Raw genomic sequence first — 11908 nt, forward strand, 5'->3', positions numbered from 1 at the left:
AGTTTCCAAAACCCCTTAGGATGGAAGACAACAGACTTTGGAAATTTTGAGGCATTGCAGAATAACAAAAGAATCTTAAGGCTTTGTTCCTGAGCAATACCGAGGCTCTTGCTGTGCTGTGTTTTGAGGGGCTCCCACAAAAGCCCTGATCTTCTAGTCCTCGTGTCTTTAACAGAAATGCCAAAGCCAAAAGTTACTACTGACCTGTGCCATCTGGCTTGTCAACAGCCAACTTCAGTGAAATAATTAAGACATTAATATAAATAATAAATAAATAAATAATATAAATAATAAGTCATTATTTATGCACTTTGCTTCTGTTTATTATGCATTCTGATGAGTTTTCCCAATGGTCTTCTGAGTAGACAAGCTTAAGGCCTTGCCTGTGCCTGTGTCCTCTCCAGTATGTCATTTCTATGAAGGAGATGATTTTGCAGTTAATGAGAGGAGAAACTTCTTTCCATAAGAAAGAAAGGATGTTTTTCCTGTTATTTAGTGAGTTATTTGAAAATGCACTACTTTAAATATGCCATCCAGTCTCACACTTATCATGTATACGTTTGTACTTCTAATTGGAAACATGGAAGTATGAGTAGTATAGAATGGTAGACTGGTTGATTTGCAATTTCTTCTTTCTTAATGGAATCCAAAATTGAGTGTGGTAAGGATTGATAGACTCACTCTCACCTGTTTTAGGGCTTGAGTGTATCTAATCCCCAGTAGTACCTGGAGAAATTGGGCAACTTTCCTCAGCATTGCCATTCTTGAGGAATAGACCGATCCAAAGATTGCCCTTGGCCCCCTCAATCTCCTTACTGGGTAATCTTATACTAATCTGTGTTCAAATTTGGGGCCCCTTGGCACTACATCTTCATTTCACATATGGAGAAATAGAGATCCAGAGCAGGTAAGGTACGTTGTCCAAGGTCACACAGCTAGTAAGTGGAGGAAGTAGATTTGCACTAAGGCTTGATGAGGTTCCAGAGCCTTTGGTGACATGACTTACATGTATAGGCCTTGACACTTTTCAGAGTCCAATTCAGCAAGTTTGAGTCAGATTGAGGAATCCATTTTGTTTTAAAACAAACAGTTAAAGTGAGGTAATTTTTCTCATTAAGAAAATTTGAGGAAAACTTTCCAGAAAATAAATGTGCAATGTCCATCCTGCAAAGAACAAAATTCAACAATAATTTTGGTTTTGCTTGGAAATGGGAATTTTTCCACACAAACTTGAAATTGTATACTGTCTTTTCTGGATTCCTGATTCTTACATAGTTCTTTTTCTGATAAGTAATTTGTGAAATGTTGTTCTCTCTAACTACTTAGGAAAATAACCTGATACCAGTGACAGTGGCCAAGTAGAAATTAAGCAGGAGTCTGAAAGAAACCTGGCCACTGGACACTTTGTAAGAAATCACTGGAAAGGGGGCCAGCTGAGAAGAAAAGGAGAAACTGACATTTTCTCCTTTGTTTAGAAGCTGCTGAGCTGCTGGTCTGAGCCAAGAACAGGAAATATGAAAGTCTGTGCTTTCTTCCAAGACTCTTTGGCCCACCAAATATACGGGAAGTAGTAAAAGCTGTATGGTGGCTCCTTAGGAATTGAAAAGCCTTGGGCAAATCAATCAGAGGCTGACTCTCCACGTCAGCAAGTCAGGATAACATTGGCTAAACTTCTTTGAATACCATCTGGATCTACTTACTGGCAAGTGTAAAGTGTTTTCAAAATACCAAATATCATATAGGACATCAAAACAGCTTAAATTTCAGTGGCTCTATCCTTTCCCTCCCTTCCTGTACTTCAGTGCACTGCTTAACGTAGTGAGGTAGAGCAAAGCCAGAAATCTATGGGCTTCCAGTCCCTTTCCCCCACCTGATGTGTTCCTATGGAAGGCTCCTACTGGCTGCTATCAACTAAATGTACCCTGTCCCTAGTGCTGTGATGGGAGGAGACAGGTCATGAGGGCAAAGTCCATACAAACGGAATTAGTGCTTCTTTGTCCCATCCACCCTGTGAGGACACAGCAAAAAGACACTCATCCATCTGTGATCCAGGAAGCCCACCCTCACCAGACACTGCATCTTCTGGTGCCTTGATCTTGGCTTTCTCAGCCTCTGCACTGTGAGAAATAAAACGTTATTTATGTGTCACCCAGGCCATGATCACCTGCTACAGCAGCCAGAGTGCACCAGGATACTGACCATACCTGCCTGCGAGGCATGTGCTCTCTAGTAGCCTACAATTATAGCAACCCTGGGGGAATTTTTTGTTTTCCTCCTTATTGGTATGAGAATAAAAACACATGAATATTTTAAAAATATTTTTAAAAAGTTAACATTTGTTAAAACTTTAACTTCTTAGCCCACAAGTTTGGAGAACTTTTTTCCTCCCCACAGCTCAGGCTGCTAGACCTGACATTTATACCTGAGGAATACATGTGCCTCTCCTGTGTTAATTCTGTAGGCATTACAAGTCCTATAATGACTCAGCTCCTCTTTGCACTGGCTGCTAGAAAACTCAGGGCTCCAAGTGTAGCTCATTTCTGGTAGATGCATAGGAACTTGATACACATTTGGTTTACATACCTCAATCCTCTGACTTTGTTTCATATTTCCTACTTTGCTTTTCCCTTTTCTGTTTTTCTCATCCAATTAGTATTAACGTTGTGCTTTAATATGTCTTCGAGTTGCTTTAAACTTTTCCTGGAACAATTAAAGCATGATTGAAAAAGAAATTATTTTAAAAATTGCTTGGAGAATATTTATATCTATCCTTCAGAGCTCTGGATACATTAGAATATTTGAAAGCTGTCTTTAGTATTCTTGCCATGCATGTTTTCACTCCACACAACAAAATCCCTTACCTCTCTACCCTTTCAGCATATGGAGACTATCTGGGAAAGGCAATGCACTGCCTCTGTGATAGATTCCCTCAGATTTTGTCTTGACACCTCTAAAACCTCTTACGTGGACTTTCTCATGTTGATAGATTAAAGATCCTCTGTTTCTATTCTTTGGGATTACTTTTCCAAAGTAGAATAGCAAAGAGAAAGAAGACTGGTTAAGAAACAAATCAGCATGCAAACCAGCAAACCAGCAAGTGACTCCACGTTGAGGAATTCCTACTTTATGAAGTCCGCTATCTACAGCCTCGTTCTCAGAAACTATTCAGTATGCAGAAACATTCATAACCTGGCAAAATAAAAATGTTCATACTCCTCAGGCTCTAAGCCAAATCAAGCCATTTTTTTAAATTACAGGTGAATAATAACACCCTTAAATTTCTCATAAATAATGTCAGCCTCCTGAGCAATTTGATTGATGGGAGGTGCTGGATGAAGACCTTTTAATTCAGCACAGCTGGATGTCTTTTGTTGCACTTCCTCTCAGAGGTTGCTGGCCCGTTTTGTCAGAAGTGCAGAAAACAACCTGCCTGAGTGGAGGTGGAAGCAGCCTTCAAATAAAAGACATTTGTGTGATTGAACACCCTGTCAGGACACAGCTGTGGCAGTCAACTCATGGGAGAAGGAGAGAGATGTGCCATTTGTTGGAGTGCAAGTGCGTGTGAGTGTGTTCTGATTTGTTTGTTCACGCATGGAGGAGGGAAGGCCCCTCAAGATGAACTTTAACACTGATATGAAAGTGATTTTAGCATGGCTGCCATTTTGAGACTATTTTGTAAACTAAGGATCTATTGGCCGGATCTAAAGCCTTTGTTCTGCATGGGTTGGTGAATGACCACTGAGCCAGGCTTTCATTCAGCACATCAGCTCTGTAAGCTACAGGCCTTGGAGACATCTGGATAAGAAGCTTACTTGCTGGCTATCCAGGCTTTTCCAAGAATGAACTAATCACATGTTCCTAGTAAGAAGATGAAAGAGCATTGTAGCCCCTACACCACTTCCCTTGTTTGCTGTAGGTTTAACTGAAAGGAGTGATTTGTGGCAGGGTGCATCTGGGCCACATCTCAGGGGTGCTGACCTGTGTCTCTGAGGACAAGGATGCATGACCTGTGGTGGATCTCGCAGCTCAGACTCCAGTTTAAAGGGATATGTTCTTCATCCACAGGGGTCAAGTAGCACAGCCAACAAATTAATTTCCCAAGGTAGAATAAAGTCTTGGTCTAGCTAAAGTCCATTTGTACTAGAGTAGGTGCTAGGTATTTCTCAACAATCTTGTGAGATAGGTATTACCTACATTTTACAGATTAAAAATTATAGCAATAAAATGAGGTTTGGAGGAGGGTTGGAAGGACAGTGTTAAAAATTTAGGAAGTGATAACTACTACCTCGAAATCCTGTTTTCTTTTCCAATGTTGCTTTATTATCATTTTAGCTGTGTGCTCACTGAAGTTTAAAGCTATCACTGAGAAAGTATACCATACATTTTACTTTAAGAAAATGGATAATTTTGTGTGAAAGTAGTGAATTATTAGGATTTTTTTTTTTCAGTACTGAGGCTTGAATCGGGGCCTACACCTTGAGCCATTCCACTAGCCCTTTTCTGTGATGGGTTTTTTCAAGATGGGTCTTGTGGAACTATTTTCCCTGGCTGGTTACAAACCACAATCCTCCTGATCTCTGCCTCCTGAGTAGCTAGAATTACAAGTGTGAGCCACCAGCACCTGGCTAGGATTTGTTTAATATGCAAGTATAATTGTGCTAAGAGTTACTTTTTTGTGTGTCCTTCTCTTTTACACCTCTGAAATGCAGATGACCCAACACTAATTACTTAGATGATACTTGAAAACCAGGAGAAAGAAACAGCTGTAAAGAAGATACGGTAGTTTGGATCTTTGGTTTCTTCCAATTGACTTTAAATTCCTCATTTAACAAACTCAGTGTCTAAATCACCAGCTGATAAGCATCTCTTATGAGCTTAGAGATTTAGCTATTGTGTTTGGAAGAACTTTGAATATAGTAAGCAAATGCCCTTAGTTAGTTGAAACTCTCAGTAGCTAGAGTAAGACCCATATGTTTAAGTGTCATTACCTTATCATTCTAGACATTTTACAGAAAACAATGCTTTATTTGGCTGTCCTGTGCATTATAAGGCTTTTTTCTAGCAGCATTCTTTTTCTTTGTTAGTTGATAGGCACCCTTCACCTAGTTTGGTGAACAGGCATCAAAAATGTCTCTCGATATTGTCATCTGTCTTCTGGGATAGAAAGTTGCCCATGGTTGAGGAAAACTGTTTTAAAAGATGCATGTCCATAAAAGCAAAAATTAAAACATGGTATGATAGAGTTTATTGTATATACACAAATTATATTTTGTGTGTGTGTGTGTGTATCTCAAAAGCACAGAGAATTTGAGATAGTAAACTGAATTACATTATTATGTTTCTTATATTTTTATGTTATATGAAGTAGTACTGTACATATTTTGTAAATATTTAAAGATTGGTACTGCAGTTCTAAGAGTAACCGCTTACAATGCAAAGATGACTAAAAAAGTCAGAGAAATTTTAAAAAGAAATACTAAGAGTAATTGATTAACCTAATCTCAGGCAAGAAAAGATGAACAGATAAACAACAGATTGGTTGTGTGAAATGGCAGACATGAATCTATCCAAACTAAAAATTGTATTAAATATAAATGGATAAATTTTCCAGTTAAATGGCAGGCAATGTCAGTCTGTATAAAATAGCAAAACCCAACTGTATATATTGTCTCCAAAAGATAAAATTTAACTACAAGGGCACACAGGTCTTGAAAATAAAAATGATAAAAAATTTCTATGCCATTTGAATACTATTTATAATAAAGTTGAAAACTGGCTGTATAAGTTCTATATGAAAGGTGAATGCATTAGGGAGACATTATTTAAATGTTCATGCCCTTAAGCAGAGTTTTGAAATACATGAACAACTGATATATAAAAAGGGAGATATAGGAAAATCCACAAACATATTTGGATATCTTAACATAGCTTTCCCAGTAATTGGTAGTACAATTAAAAAATAATTACAGTAAGAAAATATAAATAATACTATCCAACACTCTTACCTCACAGAAACTTATAGATCACTTAACACAAGTAAAGAATGTACATTCTGAAGTGCATGTGAACTACAAACTGGATGGATCACCCTGGGTCAATAGAACAAATGACAGTGAGCGTTAAAATGTTAGTAGTGCTAGTAAGCATGCTCTACAATTGTGTATAATTAAGTTTTAAATCAATGAAATAAGTAGCAAAGTTCTAATATTTGAAAATTAGCAACTGTTTTTTTGGCAGTACTTACTGGGGTTTGAACTAGCCGCCTCATGCTTGCTAGGCAGGTGTTCTACCACTTGAGCTATCAGCAAAGGTATAGGAGTGTGAATGTGGTGGAACTATCGTGGACTCTTGTCTGTAAGTGGAAAAGTGAGACCTGCTGAAACTGTTCCAGGAATGGGGGAGGGGGATAAAGGAGAATGGTAGGCAGGTGAATTTAACTAAGATATATTTGTAAGCACTTTTATAAATGTCACAATGTATTCCCAGTAGAACAATAATATGATTAAAAAATTTCAAAAAAGAAACTTAAAAAATAAGTCAACTTCCAAATAATCCACAGATCAATAAAAAATTAGAAAATACTTCAAACTGAGTGCTAATAAATATTCAGTACATCAAAATTTGTAAATTGTTGCTAAAACAATACTCAGTGGGAATTTTACAGTTTAAATGCTGTCAGAAGTAGAGAAAGACCTAAGACTAATGATGTGGGTTTCTTCCTTAATAAGCCATTGTAATTACTTTAAAGTTAACATGAGATTATTTTAAGAAATTAGACAAAGATAAGAAAATTAAATAATAATTATAAAAATGAAAACAAAGAAACAAAGAAATAGGAAACAGAAAACTTGCAAAACCAGGAGGTGTGTTTTGGAAAAGTTGTAAAACTGCTAAACTCTAGCAAGACTGTTGAAGATGGAAACAGAAAAATCACAAAGGTGAAATATCAGGGTTGAAAGATCAGATATTACTCCACATTTTCTAAAAATAAGAAGTATCCTGAGTAGTCATGTATCTGAATTTATCCACATAGACGAAATGGATAAACTCCTTGAAACATACAGCATACCAAATTTGACACCAGAGAGAAAGTGTAAATGCTTTATGTTCATGTAGAACACTTGAGTTTCTATTAGAAACTTCCACCCATAGGAAATGCAAGTCCCAGGTGGCTTGCAAGACTAATTGTCTCAAATCTAAAGATGATACAATACCAGTATTATACATTTTGTTTTTCAAAACATGGAAGAAAGAAATATCCTTTCCAACTCACTCTGTGAAGGTGGCACAACTCTGGTATTTGGCAAAGACATTATGGAAAAGAATCTGAAACCCTCACAGACTGTCAGCACATCCAATCTCACAGTAAACGTGTAAAGAAAAAAAGCAAGCAGGAGCCGCAGTAATCATTTAGGCTTGTTTCTTACTCCATAGGACAGCTTCGATTAATACTTAGTCTTTTACTGTTTTCAATTCCTATAGTCAGGCGCCTGACTTACTGCCATTTCCAGTAATTCATGGTGTGACCCGTTGTTCTTTTTAAACTCTTTTTGATCTCGGATAAAACATCTACTTTTTGTATGGGGTCAAATTCAGCGACCATAAAAAAAAATGTATACAAGTTCCATTTTTTTTTTTCAGTTCAAAATTAAAACAGCTTTAATTTGTAAAAAATTTACTTCAGAAAGATAATTTGCCTAATCTTCTGCCATTTAGACTGACTATTTTACTCAATTAAATAATTCCAGGAAGAAAACTGGCAAGGCTTTAAGAAACTGTAATATTTTAGGCATTTTTGTGAATAAAAATAAGAGCACAACTTCCTACTATTTATCCTTGGCATGCCTAAAATGTCTTTTAAATGATAATATGAATTCTCCTACTTTGTCCTTGAAGGGTCCTCTTGAGACAGGCATTATTTTGATCTAAATTATATGGTAAAGAAAGTGAGATTCAGAACAAGGAAAAGGAGGATCCCAGGCCAGGGGCTTATTGTAGCTTCTGAAGTGTAGTAATCCTGGGAACTTAAATGTCTCTGTGATGCTAGGGAAGGCTGGATTTTCTCAAAACCTTTGAATTTTTTTTTTCTAAAGCTATTGTCTAATTGAGCCATCATTCTCTTTCTTAAGCATTGATTTCAGAACCACTTAATGAGTGTTTTCCCCCAGATGAACATTATTTTACTTCATTAGTAAGAATAAATCCACATTCACAGTAACATGATTGTCAACAAGAAGAGTAAAAATGGCAATTTCAAAGGAAGAAACAAAGTTAGAAAAAGTAAATGTGGATCTTGTATCATCTTATAACTTAATTCAGCTTAACATTAAAAATAATTTTTAAAATTCTGTATACAGTGGCTAAATTAGTGTTTTTGAAGTATTGGGTAGATGAACATGTTAGTTGAATGAGCAGTACAAGGTGACAACATTTTTCTACATCAAATTGGCAGAAGTGTGGATGGAGATATATGAAAGGAAATAGATAGTCAGAAAGACAGCTGAACAGATGGGTGGTAGGTAGGAGGACGATAGATAGATGGGTAGATAAACAGATAGACAGATAGATAGATACATACATATATAGATACATAGATAGATGATAGGTAGATGATAAAGGCAATGTGATCTCTGGTCCTTAGAGTGTATAGAAACTATAATTCCTAATTCTTGCTTTTGGCACTATAAATTCAAGAAGTCTTTTTGTAATGAACAAAAAAAGTGGTATGGGGCTGGCAGAGTGGCTCAAGTGGTAGAGAATCCGCCTAGTAAGTGTGAGGTCTTGAGTTCAAACCCCCTTACCTCCAAAAAACAGAAAGTGGTAATAATGACATATGCTTTAAACAGGTGGGTTTATTATAGGTTAATATGTCCAAAAGTAACCACCCCAAATAGGAAGGAAATACATGTTTATAGAAAATTGTTCAGGGTAGTATAACTTAGATAAAAACTGTGAAACCAACCATATTTTTAGCAATAGGAAAAAGTTACAAAAGTTATGCCCTATCTGATCAATTAAATATTATGCCACCTTAAAATGGTTATGAGAATTGTGATTATTAAAAATCGTGATTTATTAAATCATGTTTGTTAAAATCATTCACATAATGGTCTTGGAGCTTACACATAAAGTGTTGGGTTAATCATCCCTGCTTTATGGTACATTACAATCACTGGTTTTCTACCTTTATCTAGACATTTATTCCTCCTCCTTCCTGTACTACACTCTCATTTCCAGTGTCATCACTAGATAATCCATTTTATGTCATGTAAATTTTGCTTGTATTTTGTTTTGTAAAATGTATGCCACTTTGCGTGTATTTTTAATTTATATAAACATATATTTTATCTATTACATGGTGTTATAGTAAACATCCCAATCTGTTTCTAATATTTAATTATATATTATATATTAATTAATATATATATTATATAGCATTTCTATCATACTTTTCTATCATCTTTAAAATGTTTATCCATGTGTATCTGTCATTGTAAATTATGTAAAAGAGCAGGATGTGAATATTTGTTAAAATATATAGCATATCCGTTGAATATATATAGTTATATATACATACCCTGTGGTTTAGAATTACATAAAATTTTCTATTCATAGAGCATTTCTATCATACTTTTCCCATTCATCTTGTTTCTTTGGAAATATATTGTTACTTAGAGAAGTATTCTAATCTGTTCTTTAAATATTTTAGACAGATATGATCTAAGTTTCATATCACTGAATTCATTCTATTTAATAATTTGCATTAAAATAACAACTTCTTGTTCTTATCAATAGACTTCACGTTGGTATTTCAACAAAATTACACAAAGCTATTTCCAGCATTATTTTATGTTATTCTCTTTTGAGAATTTTCATTCTTCCTCCATCCTTTCTTTTCCCCTTTTTCACAGTTTTAATTTAACTCCTTTTTCTTTGCACTTGACTTTGATGCTTTGAGTTCAGTTTGGTTGTAGAGTCCTCAAGCAAACACAGTCTTCACAGGGCATATGACTGATGTCATTAGTCCCAGGAGCTCTCACCAAGGTTTGTAAAGCGCTGTCCACAAATGCAATGCCCGCCCTTCAAAATCCACTTGACTTTCTGTATCTTTACTTGTTTCTGAAGAAACCATTTTTTTTTTTTGTGGAGAAGAGGAAGAGATGATGTTTCTTTCCCTAACACTTCAACTTTCTTACCTAGTTTTTCAAAGCTGCTAAGAGATAAATTCCATTTTTTTTTTGGTTCTAGAAGCAATCCTGTATGTATTATCATGAGGGTGTACAGAAAAAGAACACTGATGACAGGAAAAGAATCTAAGTCAGTAAAAAAAACCTAAAGATCCATTAGTTTTCCCTAAAGAACCACTAGAAACCTTTTTTTCCTCTATTTCCTTGACTAAGTTAAGGACCTAAACCCCAAATTTTAACCCCTACTTTGAGATGCTTGTTGCAGGTTCTCCCTTGTGTGCAGACATTGTACAATAGCAAACCTCTTCTGCCTCCATATCAAGCCTGTCATCCATGCAGAATAAGCAAAGGGGTGTGCCAACAAGTCATAGAACAAATGAATGAGAAAGGAGCTGAGAAGGAAAACAAAGAACCCCAAGAATATAGCCATTCTCCCGAAATTCCCAGGAATTCCATTCATGCTTTACCTTGTTGGCCAGAATTCTCCTGAAGTGACTGAAGGGTATGGTTTTAACTGGGAACATAGTCATGCTGGAAAAAAAAGAATGAAAAATTAAAAAAAAACCCAGAGTTTTGCTGGACAGGAAGAGGGAGAAAAGATATTTGTTCTTACTGAGAAGTGTTACCACGATTGCTTCTCTGTGATGAATGTAAAGAGAAATACAGCACAGAGAAATGAAAAACCCTGCAGTTCTATTTTTATGAGAAAGCAGCTTGGAAAAAAATGTCAATGAAAAATGTTCAACCATTGTTTCAAAATATTGTAAAGAGTAGACTTAAGACAACATTTAAACTTTGGGGGTCGGCACTGGGAAGCATTACCTTTCCCTTTCTTTGTGTTGCCTCCTCCCTTCCCCTTCTTTTCTTCCTCTGAAATTAGAAATACACAGTTGCTTCATTGCCTGGTGCACTGTTTACCCAGAATGCTCTGCTGCATTGTCCTCAGCAGCTGCTGCAGGAAGCAGGACCCACAGCTGGAGCTTAGAGCAGCCTCTACTTTTGGAGTATTTCTCACAGGGCACTGTGAACAGTGCTTGTTCCAAAAACATTGGAAAAACACCAATTTAAGGCTAATTCCCCAATTTTACAGAAAAAGAAGCCAAGCAAAATTAAGAAACTTGACCAAAGGCCCAAAGGAACCCCAGAGGCTAAGCCTTGCTTTCATTTATTTTTAAAAAAATATTTCTATCAGTCATCTTCTAATTCTTCTTCAACAGGTTGTTAGAAAGTCATCATTATGGCTAATTACTTAAATAAATAGTCCTGTTAAGGGGCCTGGAATAGACATTCACTTCTTGAATTTTATTCCAATTAGTTGTACATAATATATGTCTGGTAAAAAAATATCTTTCAGCTACAGACCCATTTCTTTCAGATTGAGATTTGATTTATGAAAAAAAGATTACTACGAAATAACATGTACCTACATTTTACCTTTTTCCCCAAGAATCCTACATATTCTCGTTAGGATGAATGACAAGTCCGTGTGACAACATGCTGCGTGTAGGCACCTGTAGTCCCTGCCTTGGCTCCCGGAAGCTTTTCTGAGCCTGAGAGGGCTCTGTACTAAACACCTGCTCATGTTTCTACCTTTTGACTAACTTCAGGATTCCAGACAGAATTGGTGCAGGTTTTGTTACTAGTCACTATGATAACGAAGGTACAGGCAGGGTTATTCTTCTCTCAGAACAAAATAATAATTGCATTTGCTCTTTTTAACC

General features: G+C 36.2%; 1 long non-coding RNA gene across 1 annotated transcript; it reads right to left on the reverse strand.

Moving 5' to 3' along the window:
- Positions 1-218: 218 nt before the first annotated feature.
- LOC141410899 (uncharacterized) lies at positions 219-11181 on the reverse strand. The gene is made up of 4 exons (XR_012435705.1): positions 11010-11181; positions 10655-10718; positions 2584-2700; positions 219-1164 (listed from the first exon to the last, which is right to left on the reverse strand). It is a non-coding gene; the product is annotated as an uncharacterized lncRNA (long non-coding RNA).
- Between the last annotated feature and the right edge of the window lie 727 nt (positions 11182-11908).

The sequence above is a fragment of the Castor canadensis genome, chromosome 9, assembly GCF_047511655.1.
Source record: "Castor canadensis chromosome 9, mCasCan1.hap1v2, whole genome shotgun sequence".
Taxonomy (NCBI): Eukaryota; Metazoa; Chordata; class Mammalia; order Rodentia; family Castoridae; genus Castor; species Castor canadensis.